The sequence below is a fragment of the Cavia porcellus genome, unplaced genomic scaffold, assembly GCF_034190915.1.
Source record: "Cavia porcellus strain 051 isolate PalLab524CR breed Dunkin Hartley unplaced genomic scaffold, mCavPor4.1 scaffold_42, whole genome shotgun sequence".
In the NCBI taxonomy this organism is placed as follows: Eukaryota; Metazoa; Chordata; class Mammalia; order Rodentia; family Caviidae; genus Cavia; species Cavia porcellus.
Genome location: NW_026947525.1, coordinates 1451592 through 1467157, shown reverse-complemented (window position 1 = coordinate 1467157; position 15566 = coordinate 1451592). Strand labels below are relative to the sequence as shown.

At 44.9% G+C, this 15566-nt stretch overlaps 1 protein-coding gene across 5 annotated transcripts in view; it reads right to left on the bottom strand.

The window, feature by feature from the left end:
• The window catches only part of LOC134474894 (zinc finger protein 709-like), a 168610-nt gene that overhangs the window by 127941 nt on the left and 25103 nt on the right, over positions 1-15566 (bottom strand). For 2 of the 5 annotated variants that reach the window (XR_010045812.1, XR_010045813.1), the window contains 2 exons: positions 10592-11202; positions 7480-9814 (listed from right to left, as the gene is read on the bottom strand). The exons of the other annotated variants lie outside the window; for them this stretch is intronic. The gene's annotated coding sequence lies outside the window, so the exon portion shown is untranslated. Of the gene's footprint in view, positions 1-7479; positions 9815-10591; positions 11203-15566 lie in introns of those variants that run through there. 5 annotated transcript variants of the gene reach the window in all.

The window sequence follows — 15566 nt, the reverse complement described above, 5'->3', positions numbered from 1 at the left end:
TTCACTGGCAGACAGAGCCAGTGTCCACTGCCACTGTGACCCAGCAACAGCAGGCCAGGAACTCCCTTGTTCAATGCAAAGGTCTATCCTGATGCCCTCACAGGCCCTGGGGTCCACACATAACAGAAGGGCTGCCCACCTCTGTGGTTTCCACAGAACCTGCTCCTGCCCTTGTTTTGTGCCCTCCCTCATGGTGTTCAGCTCCCACATGGTGCCACACAGAAAGGCCTTGACTTTTCCATTCTACCTGGCACTGATCCTGTGCTTCAGCTTGCTATGCCACAGTACCAGTTCAAGTGACTCCCCTCAGGCTCAGGGAGTAAGGGAGGCCACACTCCCAGTTATATTGCTGCCATGTGTGAAAGTGGGGCCAAGAGATGCTATCGCCTTGAAATTTCAGCCCAGGAATGATGCCCATCAGAAGGTGGTCAGAGCAGCAAGCAGGGGAACGGCACATCTGCTGCTTGGAGAACCATGTTCCAGTCCAGTTCAGGACAGCTGAGACCCTCAGTAACCTGTGCAGCACAGGGGCAGGATGGAAGTGAGGCAAATGTCATTCACAGGGCTTAGGAAATGATGCCAGGGAAGAAGAATTAAACTCAGTCTCCTCTCAACAGCTGTACTCACCAGGATTTGGGCTTTAGTTAGTCATCAATGCCATGGATCAGGGCACAGGGCATTTGGGTTTGTTCACTGTGTCTGAGGTATGACAGTCCTTGCAGGTACTTGGTAACAATGATCAAAGAGAATGAAGTTGCCTCAATGGACAATTCAGTCAAGAACAACCTCCAACCCTCCCAGTTTACTGATGGCCCAGGAGGAGACATTCACAAAGCAGTTAGGGGATAGGGTTAAGCATTCATTGTTTGGGAAGGTGAGGGTTAAGGAAAATACTACTAGTAATTGCAAACACCCCTTTAAATTGTTTACTTATTTCAAATGACATCCTCAAGGTAATGAGAGCCACAGAAGTCACTGCTTTAGGCTGAGGACTTCACTCACCTGCTTCAGCACCTGCCTAGAAAATGCAAGGTTGCTAGTTTGATCCATGCTACCAAAAAAACTAAAACAAAAAATGTGAAAGTACATTAAACCAAACAAAACAGCACACACACACACACACACACACACACACACACACACACACACACACACACTTGTAACTCATTTAGAGTAAACAGTGCTTGTTAAAATCACCCTTTGAAACTGGCATAGTTATGCACAACTGCAATTCCTATACTGTAGGAATCTGAGACAGGAACTTCAGAAGTTCAAACCTAGGCTGAAGAATATGGAGATGAGAGAGAGAGAGAGAGAGAGAGAGAGAGAGAGAGAGAGAGAGAGAGAGAGAGAGAGAGAGAGAGAATGTTAAACAGAAAAAAGCTATGCACACATTATAATATCTAGTTCTCCACTCAGAAGTGTTCTACTCCACCATTTGTTTAGTTTAGGTTTGTCTTTTTGAAACAAGGTTTCACTTTGCAGTTCAGACTAGACTTAGGCTCACTGTGTAGCCTAGGTTGCTCTCTAACTTTCAAGAATCCTGACTCAGACTCTTGAGTGCTAGAATTACAGGTGTGCACCACCATGTCCAGCTTCCACTATTTTTTTTAAAACACAGGTTTCAGAAAATTTTGCTAGAGGAAGACACAAAATGCACTCAAGCATGGAGTGTGGGTGCTCAAAGAGATGAGGCACCTAATCCACCAGTTTTGATGCACAGTGCACAATGCAGCATGATCTATAATGTGATTCCAGGAGAAAAGGAAAGTGTCTCCCTCTAGAGGTGCGGACCAGTCATCCCCATATGGGAGTGATAGGTCTCTCCAGTACAATCCAGCTGCCCTTGTGTTGGGGAGGCAGTTTTGACATTTACCCCAGCAGCTCTCTTCAATTGCCAATAGTCATGAATCTGTCTTCACTCTGCTATTATTTGGCAGTGTATGCTTTTGGCATTGAACCCTGCAGGGTGCACCCCCAATGCTGTTCCTTTAGTAGTTATGAAACTGTCAGCAAAACAAAGGGGCCAGAGATATGGATTACTGAACATTTATAACAATTGTCAAGACTCTTTTGAGAGATGAGCCTTCCACAATCCTGCCTCTTGGGCTGGGAACAATCAACCAACCAGGTTGATGGCCGGGTGCAAGGAAGGCAACTGGCAGCCTGAATTTCTGAAGATGCAGACAGATGCCAACCAATGATGATTCTGCTCTCAGTCAAATACTTACCAGTCATGAGGTCATTTAGCCACTAGTCCATGAAATTAGTGCCCTCTGGAAGAGCATGGGGTGGGATGCAGCTGCCTCCCTTGTCTGTGGCCTGAGGCTCACAGAACAGAAAGGGAGCTCCCCGACATCTGCCAGGTCTCTCTGCCTGTCCATGGGAGCCTGACAGGAAGTGAAAGGGTGCCGAGTAACCTCCCTGGGCACACACTCTACCTCCCTCCCAAATCTTGACCACATACTGGAATCCACAGTATCTTGTGCCTGGGACCCACCACAACCTGCCTGACATGGAGCTCATGCTCCAGGTGACAGAATATGGTTCCCTAAAGTATGGCTCCCAGCTTCCATAGATGCCTCTGCCTTTTGGAGCCTAGGTTCACCCCTCCCCTGTTGGAACCTTAATTAAGTGCAGCTCTGTTATGCTGAGACTGTGAGGCAGCTTCAACACAGACAGTCATGGCCTTGGCCATGACCAAGTGCTAGGTCACAGGTTTGAGCAGCCATAGAGAGCATGGGTTGAGAGGATCACACGCAGTGTCTGGGTCACTGACCCCAACACTCTATTCTATGCACCCAGGAGGAGGGGGGCTTCCTTCCTGTGTAGACAGAGCCTTGTGGTGGGGAAGAAGCCACTGCCCAGCTCCTGGCTGCAGACCGCATCATAGTGTTCTCTTTTTCAACGCATAGCTCCCATGCAGCATGAAGCTCACTCTCTGAATGGACTTTTCCTACTAATAATCAACTCCAAACATACCAGGAGTCTGACTTTGACAGAAGCTTACTCTTTGGAGCTGAGCAGCCCTGAGCCTGGATTTTTTGGTGTGGGATTTCATCAGTCCAGGTTCACCATGATCTCACAGGTCAAAGGCCCATTCTCAGACAGCACAAGGCTTGAAAGGTGGCCTGTGAGACACAAGGTCAAGTGCTGGTCTCTAATTACACAGGGTCAGCACTGCGCCTTTGGGCATCAGATGTGTGGTCTAAACGGGAAATGGGTTACACTCAGCTGAATTCAGCAATGTGAGCAAGAATTCCTGAGGATGAGAGCATGGGAACATATATAGCAGGCTGGGTCTCTTGTGTGCTGTCTTAGTTACTTTTCTCTTGCTGGTGAGACAAAATAACAAACACCCAGATTTTAAAAGGGGAGGGTTTATTTAGTTCACAGTTTGGAGAGGTTTCAGTCCATTACCTGCTGGCTTCAAGGCAGGGTGGGACATGGCAGAGGGCAACAGACCATGGCAGTGGAAAATGGTAAAAACAATAGGTGAGGATGGGAGAGGAAGTCTCCTTTCATCCCTTACAATGTAAGCAGGTACCAACGCTAGGGCAGGTGTTCCACAAACGCCCTTAATCTCAGCATTAGACCATGAATCCATCACAAACTTAGTTTCAGTGACTTCTGGAAAAACCATGCTCCTGTGACTACATGAGGCTTTGGGGGTACATCCAGACACAAAATGTAACATGTGCAATATATATACTGCCAGTGAGAGATGGTATAGCCTTTTGACCTGGCTCTAAAGCAGGGACTTCAATCCAGAATCTTGGTACTCACTGCTTAATAACTCAAGAACCTAACAAGGTCTTAATATCTCAAGAACATAAGAAGGTCTGCTGCCCAAGAGCACATGCAGGTGGCCATGAGTCACCAGCAAGAAACAGGAATAGAGATTGTGGTGTTTCAGGGCTTAGATGCAGAGCAGAGGCCAGGCATCCCAGGTAGAGGGAATCTCACTAGGGCTCTGAGGAAGGCCACCTGGGGGCTGATAAGTGAGCCTGAGCTGGTCCAGGGTTTTGGGAACCACAATGTAAGAATAAATTCTAGATGGGGAGGGGAAGGTGGAGGAGATCCGCTTCCAGAAGGACACAGCCTGGCTTTTCCCACCAGGCCAGCAAGCCCCAGGTGCTATCTGAAAGGCTGCCATGGGGAACTGCAATAAAGGGCCTGGTTCATCATATGCTTGGTGGCTTCTGTGCTGTCACTAGAAAAGTGAATCCTTTCCCACTTAGGCAATCCCAAAGGAGACAAAGTGAGACCTCCTGGTCTGCTGCCTGGCTGGCTCGTGGGTTTGAGGGCTTCCTGGATTATAAATGCTAGTGAACAGCTCTTAGTGACTACCTGCTCAGTGGGTCTGGGTGTCCCTACCATCTGTACCATGGGGGAACAGGGTTATGAGACAGGGTGTGGCCCCTCCAAGCTCACTGTGCAGGGCTGTCCCTGCAGCTCTCTGTGCAGCCTGTGCTTCCAGATGCTGCCAGGTCTCTGTGCTGTATTCACATATCTGGGAGGCTTTGTGGGAGTCCTGATGGCCCCCTTCTCCGCTGGTCTGAGATCTCAGAAGCTTCTTGCCTACTAGTAGGCACTGCACCAACAGTGCTGCTCCAGACATCAGCCTGGAGCAGGTCCCTGCAGGGCTGCAATACACATAGGTGTACCACTGTGGGGCCTCCCAATAACAACAGATGCCAGCAGGGGGAGAGTGCGAGCTGAGCGGACTCTGTAATGAAGCCACAGGAGGACAGCAGATCTTCAGGATCAGATTACACCTTCAGAACCTCCCTCCAGTGTATAGTAAATAGCAGGCCTGTGGCACTGCCTCCAAAGGAACCTGGGGTCTATGTCTTCAACTATCACATCCTCTCTGCTCAGCCACTAATTCGGCCAAGTGCCAGGTCACTCTCCAAACATTAGTGGGAGCATCAAAATAGAGACATGGACACTAAGTCACTTCACTTCCTGTCATGATTTACTTCCGCTGTTTTAGTTCACTGTAACTCCTAGGCCCAGCTATCCCTTTGGCAGTGGCATGACTGTGTTTCTACCATATCCCCAGCTCTGACACATCATCACATCAGAAGAAGTGCACTCATCCAAAACCTAGGCCCTTGCTACTTTGTCCATGTCTCAGGGTAAATATCCAGCCCCTCAGGTCAGAGGCTAGGGGCACACTAGGCTAAATGACATTGTACCAGGAAACAGTGAATACAGCCACTCAGCCTTTCATGGCTAAGAAAACTGGACCAAATTTTTTCAGCAGCACCACAGGCAAGTACCCTGTGAGTCATCACATACAGGTCCCTATTCTCACACCCAGGACAAGCCTGTTTTCTCATCTCTAGAATGTGTTGTTGTCACAGGACACATGGGATGATACTTTTCATGTAGGGAGTTTATGACTTATTTGCTAACAAACTGATCTGAAAATGCTATCACTTCTAAATGCTCCTTATGAAATTTAACCTTTGAGTATCACTGCAGCTTCCAGCACTCACAGTAGGGCATGGCTGGGCCACTAACTCTAGGCTTCCTACTGTCTCATCACAGACTGCAAATCACTCATTGTAGAACTTGGTGGTGGTTTGCACAGTGAGGGTGGCACAGGCAGAAGGGCTGCACAGCCTGATGGAGCCCCTGGAACAGGACTTTCTGCACAGCTGCCCTATCCACAGCTCTTCCTTCCCAGGTCCCTCAAGGGCCAACATTTCCACCCCACAAGCACCGATGCTGGGATAGTGAGTTTGCTCTCAGCTGCACAGTGTGACTGGGCCACCTAAAGCTGAGTCTTTGAAATGTGCTTACATCTCTCAGCCTCACTTCACTGAGAAGTGAGAATTATACCCAGTAATAGGGCAATTCTCAGAAGAGTGAATTGTACCTATGGCCAAGCTTATAGGGTCCCTATGGTACAAAATGGGGTTTCCAGGCAATTGCTTCACCAACCAAGGCTCTATGGAAGGCCTGCTGGAGTAGCTGTGTTTATTCTCCATTGAGTTGCTCTCTCCATGGGAAAGGTTTGTTTCTCCCTCACTGATTCCTACACTGAGTAAACATTCTCTCTTCATTGTAGAGGAGATTGGAGAGTTGCTCTATGGGCTTTCAGATGTATTATTCAGAGCCATATTCTCTGGGGACTGGCAGAGGCATCAGGCCCATTCAGACATCAGGGCAGGAACCAGTTGGTACCATGTGTACATGAATATACATAGAGCCACAACACGCACAGACACTTTCCAGGCACTGACCATGATCCAATGACCAGGAAAGATATATGTACTCCCCTCTTGACCTTCCACATTAGTGGGGGCTATCCTGGATGGCAGATCATGTATCACTGACATTATAGTACATGAGACCCCCTCTTGGTTTTCCTAGACATGGATGCACAACAGTGAAAGAGGAGTCCAGAGGAAGCACAGAGTCCTGGGTGGCAAGTCACTGAGCAATCTAATGACTGAGTAGAGGTGGAACAGGACACATCCCTCTGTCCTCTCTCTTCTAACATACTTATGGAAGACAACCCCTGTACCATAACAGACAGTTTTCCATCCCCCATGAAGGCAACATGCTGTTGGAGAGCACTACACAGATGTGTGTACAGCTTCCCTGAAGAAGGGAGAGATGGTCACACCAGTGTACACAGACTCTCCCATGGAGTCATCTATCAGTCTCCCAGGGCTGTCTGGACCAAGACTGATTCACTGATGGTGGAGATAGAGTGGAACTGGGCTCTCCACAGATGGAGCAGCAGGCAGGTGTCTAACTCAGCAGGTTGCCTTGGGCAAGCAGTTTGGGATTGAGGACTAGAGCTCACACAGCTCCCCATACCTGTCTCCTCCAGAACCACAGTCCTATTTCTTAGCTCTAAGCAGCAGCTGCAAACCCACATGAACCCTCCAATGCAGCTTCAACTTGCTGAGCTTGAGCATTGTGAACAAACTGAGGAAGAAACAAGGGTGACGAGGACTGGTAAGGTCTGTGGGTATGTGAGGAGGACAAGGCTAAGGGACCACCCTGTAGCTCTGAGACACACAGGAATCAGTGGGTGGATGCAGTGTGAGAAACTTCCGGATAGTGGATTTGTGCACAGAGCTGTCTCTGACAGGCACTGGGAAATTTGTTTGCACTGCAAGAAACATGGGAAATTGGTGATCTTTTTCCCTTTTGCTGTTGAAGGGTCAGCTGCACACCAAGCTCATGGACCAGCTGCAGAGTCTGCACCTGATCCATCTCCAGTGCCTTCACCAGCTCTGGGACCACAGGAATACCCAGCACCAGGAAGCCCATCTGTCAGCTCAGAGGTATGACTAACAGGGTCTCCACAGCAGGTGGCAGGTCCTCAACTCCCTTGAGGCCAGCTCCTGCTAAAAACTTGAGTTTCCCATCTCCTCCACTATTTTTTCCATTTTCTTGCCCTTACCTCTATACTCCTTTTAAATATTATGGCATAAATTAATTTTAAACAGATGATAGGATGTCATTCACTTTAATTAGCATACTCAGTGCAGTGGCATGCACACATTCTCAATATGAACAATCTTCAGTTTTGCCCAGTTCCAGAACATTTCCCACAACTTCATTCCCATTTGGACACATTTCCCTCTCTTCCCTGCCAGCCCCAGCCACCACTGATCTTTCTGCCTCTGTGATTTAGTACTCTAGGTTTTCACATCAGTGCATCACAGCTCTGTTTGGCCAAGCATTAATTGAAGAGACTAACTGATATTTTTCTTTGATAAAGAGGACAGTCCCAAATAGATCCCAGTTTATAAATAAAACTCAGATACATTCATCTTTGAGGTTGGAATTGCTTTTCCATTTGTTTTGTGAGGTAAGAGACAAATACTTGCAATGCAAAAAGGAATCTCCTCATATGGCAAACAAATGTACAAAATGCACAGTATCCCACTGAAGATACATTCAGGGCCATGTCACTGAGTGATGCTGTGTCCCCATTTGACTTCAGGATTTAAGGTAAGTGGGGAACAGCAATGGGGAGGAAATGGGGTGGGGGAAGCAGAACCATTTCCCTCAGCTCCCATCCAAGCTCTACACAGGGTCCCTGGACCTCTCTGAGCTAAGCATAGAGGTTTCTCCCACACAGAGAGCTGCACAACAACAACACACAAAAAAATAAAGAAAAATCTGCATAACATTTTAACTTTCTTTTCAAGATTGTTGTTCATAGCACTTTTAGAAAAGGAAGGAACTAGGACCCTCCCTACCCTGCAGGTAGAGTGTGCAGGGCACCAGTGTAGACCACAGAAAGCAGGGGAAGCTTCAGGGAAGCTGAGCTCAGTATCTCTGGGCCCACAGGGAAAGAGGCCAAGTGATCTGATTATGAAATTCCCATTGATGCAAGATGGATTTGTGTGTGGAAGATCTCAGTTTTTACAATGAAATATCTCTGCCATCAATGTGCATACACACAGAGATGTGCATGAGACAATCAGAGGGACAGAGGCAGAGTGAGGCAGAGCCTGGGAGACTTGCCCATCACTTAATGAATGGAGCTGCAAAATACTGGAAATGTGAATGCTCTTCTTGGTTTTACTCTCAAAATCCTTTATCATACAATGTCATTGTTGGGTGGGGAAGTGGCACAGGGAACTAACACAAACCTGGTGACATAGACAAATATACCAAGATTTTCTTTTTTTTAATTTTTCTTAATCTGTCATTTGTAATAAGAGAGCATATATTAATGGCATACAAATAGTTCTCCAGTAGCAGAGTCCTCCATGGGCTTGTCAGTCGCAGGCTCAGAAGACAGAAGTAGGGTGAGAGAAGCAGAGCAAGGTCCATATAAAGGTGGAAATGGCATTTTGCCTTAGTTGAAAAAAATGTCACCTGAGACAACTTACTTAAACCAAAGAGAGATGCCACCTCTTCCCAAGGTGTGTGTGTGTGGGGGGGCAGCACAGAGTACAAGGCTGGGTAGGAAGAGAGCCAGGGCTCAGCAGTGTGAGAGGGGATCACAATGTACCTATCAGGGCCATTAGGATGAGTGGTCTGCCATCCACCAGTTCCTCTCTCCTGTCCTTGCCTGCTGTGAGGGCCTGTGTCTCTTCACTGCAGGGTAGAGAGACGGCCAAGCCATAAGATTTCTGTCATCTCTACTAAGACTGAGGACATGGCCTAGAACATGGCCTTCTTTTAGCATTTTCTGTGCCTGTAAGTTTATAATTCACTCAGCAATTTTGCTGTGTGCTATGTTCATGGTTTCTAATTTTTCACACCTTAACTGAGTAAAAAAGAACACGGGTGTCTTTCAATCTCACTTTTTATAATGAAGACTTAGCAGTACATTTTCCAGGTTAAATGCATACAGGTTGAATTTCATAGTCACAGATTTCAAACCTGAAGTCTCCACATTGAGTTGGAGCCTCGAAGAGGAAGTCTAGGGGTGCTCAGATCTCTGCGGAGATCTTATGTCAGGGGAAAATGGGCCAGGCAGTGGTAGAAGACACCTTGGCACCAGGGGCAAGAAATCCTGAGGTCCAGGCCTCCTGAGCCACAAGTCAGTTTCTCAGCAAAGCAGAATACACTACACACTGGACAGAAGAGGGCTGGAATGACCCTGCTACCAGAACTCCTCCCTGTAGGCCTGAGGCCCCTGACTCACTCAGGGAAGCACTATATGAAATGGGAAGTCCATTACATAGCCAATACTGATGGAATGTCTTCCATCCAAGTGCAAATCTCAACTTCTACATGTGGATGCACCACAGCTGTGGAGCAGGACAGGTGTTTACAGGCAGCAGGTTAGGAGGTGGGGCACTGCAGGCAGGTCAGTTTCTGAAGCCTGAAATAAAAGACGGGCATCTGATCAGCTCGTTTCCTTCAGCAGTAACCACCCAACAAGAACATTTTGCGTTAAAAGTCTAAGTAACTGAAAGGAGTTACTGCCAAAAATATATGCTGTAGTATTAGTTGGAAGATACAAAAGTAAATGGCTGCATCCCTAAGTAAAATGAGATGTGACCCTTAATGGGAATGTGGTCTCCTTTGGTGTCACTGAACCACATCTATCAGGAACAAACACACTGATAAACAGAGCAAAAATGAATATAGGCAATGGGTCAACAATCAAAACTCATTAATAACAACAACAAAACCCATTATAAGATAAATGACTCAGTGAATTTTTTCAAGTGCATAATAAAGAATAAATAGCAATCACTTTTGGATTCTTCCTAGAAATTGAAGGGAAAGAACCAACACCAACTTCTTTTACATGACAAAGTCACCCTGAGAGTGAAGCCAGACAATAATGTATTAAAAAATAAAATAAAAAACAATTGAAAACACCCTACTGACCAATACTCCTAATGAACATAAGCAAGATTATTCAGCTAAATGCTTGTCAGCTAAATTTGCAAACACATGCAAAATTTAACCACCATGATCAACACTTGGCTCAATCTCAGTGATGCAACAACCATCCCACTATAAAAACCATTGAGCATCACTTGCTACTTTCACAGAATGAGACAGAGCTAACCCTTCAATAGAGTTCGAAAAATAGCTTTGACAAATTCCAAAGTTCAACATTTTGTCATGGTAAGAACTACTCACACACCATGTATAGGAAGAATGGACCTCAGCACAGCAAAGATCATACATGAGAAGCCCATCCTGACATCGCACTGAGAGGCTGACAAGCTTCAAGATTTTCTTCTCAGATCAGGAACCAGACAAGGCTTGCAGCAACTTTCAACAAAGTACTCCAAGTTCTAGCCCTAGAATTTACTCAAGAATAAGAAATGAAAGTTTCCAAACCAGAAAGGAAGAATTAAGCACTGTTTCTGTTTCCTGAGGACACAACCTTTCATATAAGAAACTTACATCCCCACTTAAAACCTTTTAGAACAAATTCAAAAATCACATAAGGTGCAGGGTACAAGATTCACATGTCCTAAACAATTCATATCTATGTGCTTCAAACAAACTGCAGCCTCAAATATAAAGAATACAATTCATCAAAAAGCATTAATGCTTAGGAAAAATTTAACCAAACTCACATATTCTTTAAAATTTGTAGAAATTGATGCAAGCAGTACAGTAGCACTAACAGAATAAAACACATACCATGATGGCAGATGGGAAGAATTCATGTTGTGATAATATACATGCTACCCAGATCAACCAGCTCTTTCAAAGCATTCTTGTCAAAATACCACTGATATTTTCCTAGAAATGGAAAACACAATATAAAAATTCACCAGGAAGTACAAAGTGTCATCCTTTAGCCATGTAAAGAGCATTAAATATAGAAGCACAAAATACCTGGTTTCCAAATATATTATAAAGTGGCAGCAGTCAAAAGCATCTTATACTGAAAGAATAGGATCACAGATGAAAATGACTAGCCCAGAGACAAGCCAACTCATAGAGTCAGCAGGAATTTGGATTTGTTTCTTCATTCCATTCCTATCCTTTCCTGTATTTTCCTTTTCTTCTTCTTTTCAGGATCTCCCTCTGTCGATCTGCCCTGAGCTGAAATCAGAGTGGCCACTGAGGCAGCAGGCTTGTCTGGAACTCCCAGTATTCCTGCTGCCTCAGTGGCCTAACATTGCAGGTATTTTCACCATTCCTTGCTCAGCCAGTGAGTTTTTAATAACACCAGGATGAAACCACGTCTGGCGGTGTGTCTTGTAATGCTATCACTCTGGAAGGCTGAGGCAGGAACATCATAAATTCAAGGATAGACTCACCAAATTAGCAACTTATTGAAAAACTCCTCAAAAAAGGAAGACTTTGGGGGCTGGGATTTAGCTCAGTGGCATAAGCGCTTGCCTTGTAAGCAGGCAGTCATGAGTTCGATCCCTGGTACTGATAAAAACAAAAAAAAGTCCAAAAGGAAGACTTTTAAAAGTGGAATGTAATGGAGCTAAATGCAAAAGCTCTGTATTCAATCTCTAGAAACTGAATGGAAAATCTAAACCATACCCAAAACAAAACCTTGGAAAGTAGAAGGGAAGGTAATAAAGTTTTATTCTGGCCTGGCTGTCTGGAGGGCAGTGTGCCCCAATTAGCTTTATCCTTCACATCTTTTTTTGGGATTTGACCCAATCATCAATTTTCATGAGTGATCAGAGAAAAAGAGAAAGTGCTTTGGGGATATCAAGCCTCAGTCCCCCAGCAGAAGGCATTTGGAGTAATCTTCTGAAGTGCATTCTGACCACAGTTACAGTTAAAAAGCAGTGACTACCAATATTGTTAATTGGATTTTTAGTCCTACTCATTGTGAAAGAAACTGCAGATTAGGAAGGTGGTAGATAGCTTAACTAGATGGATTCTTTCTACAAAGTCTAAAGATCAAAGTCAAATATTTTATTCCATGAGTATACAAAATTGTTTGCCAATTGCCAACTCAGAATAATGTACACCTGTAATCCCAGCCCTCTGACAGCATGAAGAAGGATGATGAAGGGTTTAAGCCTAGCATGGGAAACTCAGAAAACTGCTGAGACTATGTCTTAAAATGTTTAAAAACAAAATTTTACAAATGTATGAAATGATTGATCATTAAGTAATCCTAGAAATCACTGTGCAAGGTACATTAAACACTCTTATTCTACAATTATTTTTTATTTTCCATAGACTTAAAAGAGTATCTTTTATATAGTCCTTATTATTATTAAAAAAAAATAGCAATCCCTTGATCCACTTCTGATTCTAAATATAAATTTAGGAGAGGAAAAAAAGCAATGATCACATTCTCTTCACACTGAGCTACCCAAATCCTAAGAAAGTATATTAAGTAGCATATCTGCAGTCATCTCGGTAAAACATTTGAAAAAAATGAAACAATGCAAACCTAGCAGCACATCAATGTCTACATGATGGTAAACCTTATGCTAGGTGTGCTGACTAAAGTACATTTGCAAGAAAAACTTACATATGTTTTTTATTCTGAATTCACAGGTGATATTTGACTTTGTATTTTTAAACTTAATTTTTCTCTTCTTTTCTTTCTTTCTTTCTTTCTTTCTTTCTTTCTTTCTTTCTTTTACTCTTTCATTCTTTTTTTGAGATGGGGTTCTGCTATACAGTTGAAGCTGGCCTTGATCTTCCCTTTTAGCCCCAGACGACCTCAAAATTACAACAACCCCCTGCCTCAACCTCTGAGAACTGAAATGACAGGTGTGTACCAACATCACAGACTGTGTTTTCCTTTTAAAATTTTCTCCAAACAAACTTACTCAGAGTTATGTGATATTCTTATATTTTCTCAGATTGAATATACAAAATCAAATCAGAAACCACAGAAAATACAGTTTCAAAATCCTCACCAACATATAACATAATGTAACATAATATAGCATAGCACAATATACCATAATAAAACAAAACAAAAAGCAACCACCTAACTCTGCTTTAAACAACTGCTTCCAAAGATACTTTAAGAATTTCTAGTTAGCCATAAACTAGTAATATAATCCATTAATTTCACGTTTAAGTTGTTTTTCTTTAAAATGAAAGACTGCATCCACTCAAGCACATGTATAAGATTGGCTGTGGCAGCTTGCTTTCAAGGGTTGAGCCAGAAACAGAAGAAATGGACATCAGCAGATGGGTGAGGGGTGCATGAACAAGTGACAGCTGGTTTTGTTCAGCCCCACAATGGCATGTGGTGGCAGCACAGCCCAGGATGGAGACATTGCTTGAAGGAGACCAACCAGAGAGCATTTTGCCTGATCAGCCTCAGGGCCATCACCTCTAGGAAAGGCAAACTACCCAGGAGGTACTCAAAGCCCATGGTCTGTTTGGAATGGGAGGACTGGAAGTGATATCAGTGGCTATGAGACAAGTTCCCCAGGAGTGATGTGTGTCCTTCCTCAGCATGGGGTGATGATGTCCATGGCCTTGGAAAGCCTCCCCTTGCAATCACCACCTGCTCTCCCCTCCACAGGGTGTCAGAGTATGGAGCTACAGTGTGTGGCTGAGTTAAATATCTAAGGATGAATAAGTAATCACTCATAGGCCCATGAGAGTAAAACTTCTTAGGAATCCTCATCCCCTGGACAGGAGGAGGTTATAACATGAAACATTCACATACTTCAAAGAAAATTATTATGGTTATTCTGGGAATATCTCCATACTCCCTAGTGGATTTGAAATAAAACTAACATAAGCCAAGGAAAGAAACTCATCCTAAAATTTGACAGATCTCTAAGTGAAGCCTAATTCTCAATGAAAAAAAAAAAAAACTTTTTGGATGGAAATGTGCACTTGGTTCCCAGCCTGCCACTTCTGAAGAATCCATATGTTTGTTGTATGAAATATTTCAAAGTGAAGAAAAGTATAAAACCACATTCTGTTTTCTAGTTTTTCACTTGCGATTTCGAAGGAACACAAATTTGTTCCACAATAAAAAGAAAGGAGGCATCAGAGGGGGCAGCCCAGCTATGGACCCCAGCACATGACACAAATTCCTTGGCAACAGGTCTAAACAGAACTTTGAAGCTTCTGGTCACCAGGCAACTTTGTCTGGTGGCAGTTGACCTTCACCAGCACTTGGCTCATGAGAGTGACCAGTGAATATGCTGTGCTGCTTTCTGAGGCTTTGAAGCCCCAACCTCTTGACCCTGCATGGGAAAACCACATGGGAATGAGTGAAAGGATGGTTCACTGGGCCAAGATGTTTCAGGAAGCTCACCGGGAACTGCCTAAAATCAAGGGCAGCACAGGGCAGGGCCCAAGAGCCCCAACTCCCAAGACACCAGAAACAAGAGGGAACCCAGGACAGGTGTCCCTAGGCTCAGCCACCAGCCACTCAGAGACACCAACTAGAGGACAGCACATTAAGGCCTGGCCACCTCTGTGAATTCTTCTAAACAATTCCCATCCTAAATCATCAGTGTAAGTGCTCTGAGGACAGGCAGTGAGGGAGATCCTCTGGGGCAGGGGCAGGTATTGGGAAGTGTGAGCCTGTGCTCCTGTCATGTTCCTACCCAGGACAGGGCTGGCAGGAGGAGAAGGGCAGCACTCATGCTTATCGAGAGCCTCCAGAGTCATCTCCTGTCCCCCTGGGTAGAAGTCTGGGAAAGAGCTGTTAGTCTTTGAGGAACATAAGGTTATCTGGGTTCACAAAGTGAAACCTGTGATGCCTCAGAGTCTCAGGCTTCCTGTTGGCTGCTGGGCACTGCCCCAACCATGCTGCACACAGGACATTGGCATGGAGGTGGACCCTGGGCCCTGTGTGCCACATCCCTGCTCCAGAGATGGGACCCACAATAACAGGAGATATTGGCTCCAGTGCAGAGTATGTGAGCAGAAGGGAATGTATGGAGGCCCATACACGACTAAGAGGAATTTTGTGTCTGATTAACCCTTCCAACACCTCTATCCAGGGCTTGTCAAACACTGGGCCCATGGTCTTACTCCAAAGGAATCTGGACTGCAAGTGCTCAACTATCATATCCTCTCTACTAATCCTCTACCTTGTCACAGGCAAAGTCACTGTACGTATATTGATGGAAGAGGAGAAAGGGAACAGACACAAAATCGTTTCATTTCTTGTCATGAATGAATTCTGCCATTGTACCTCA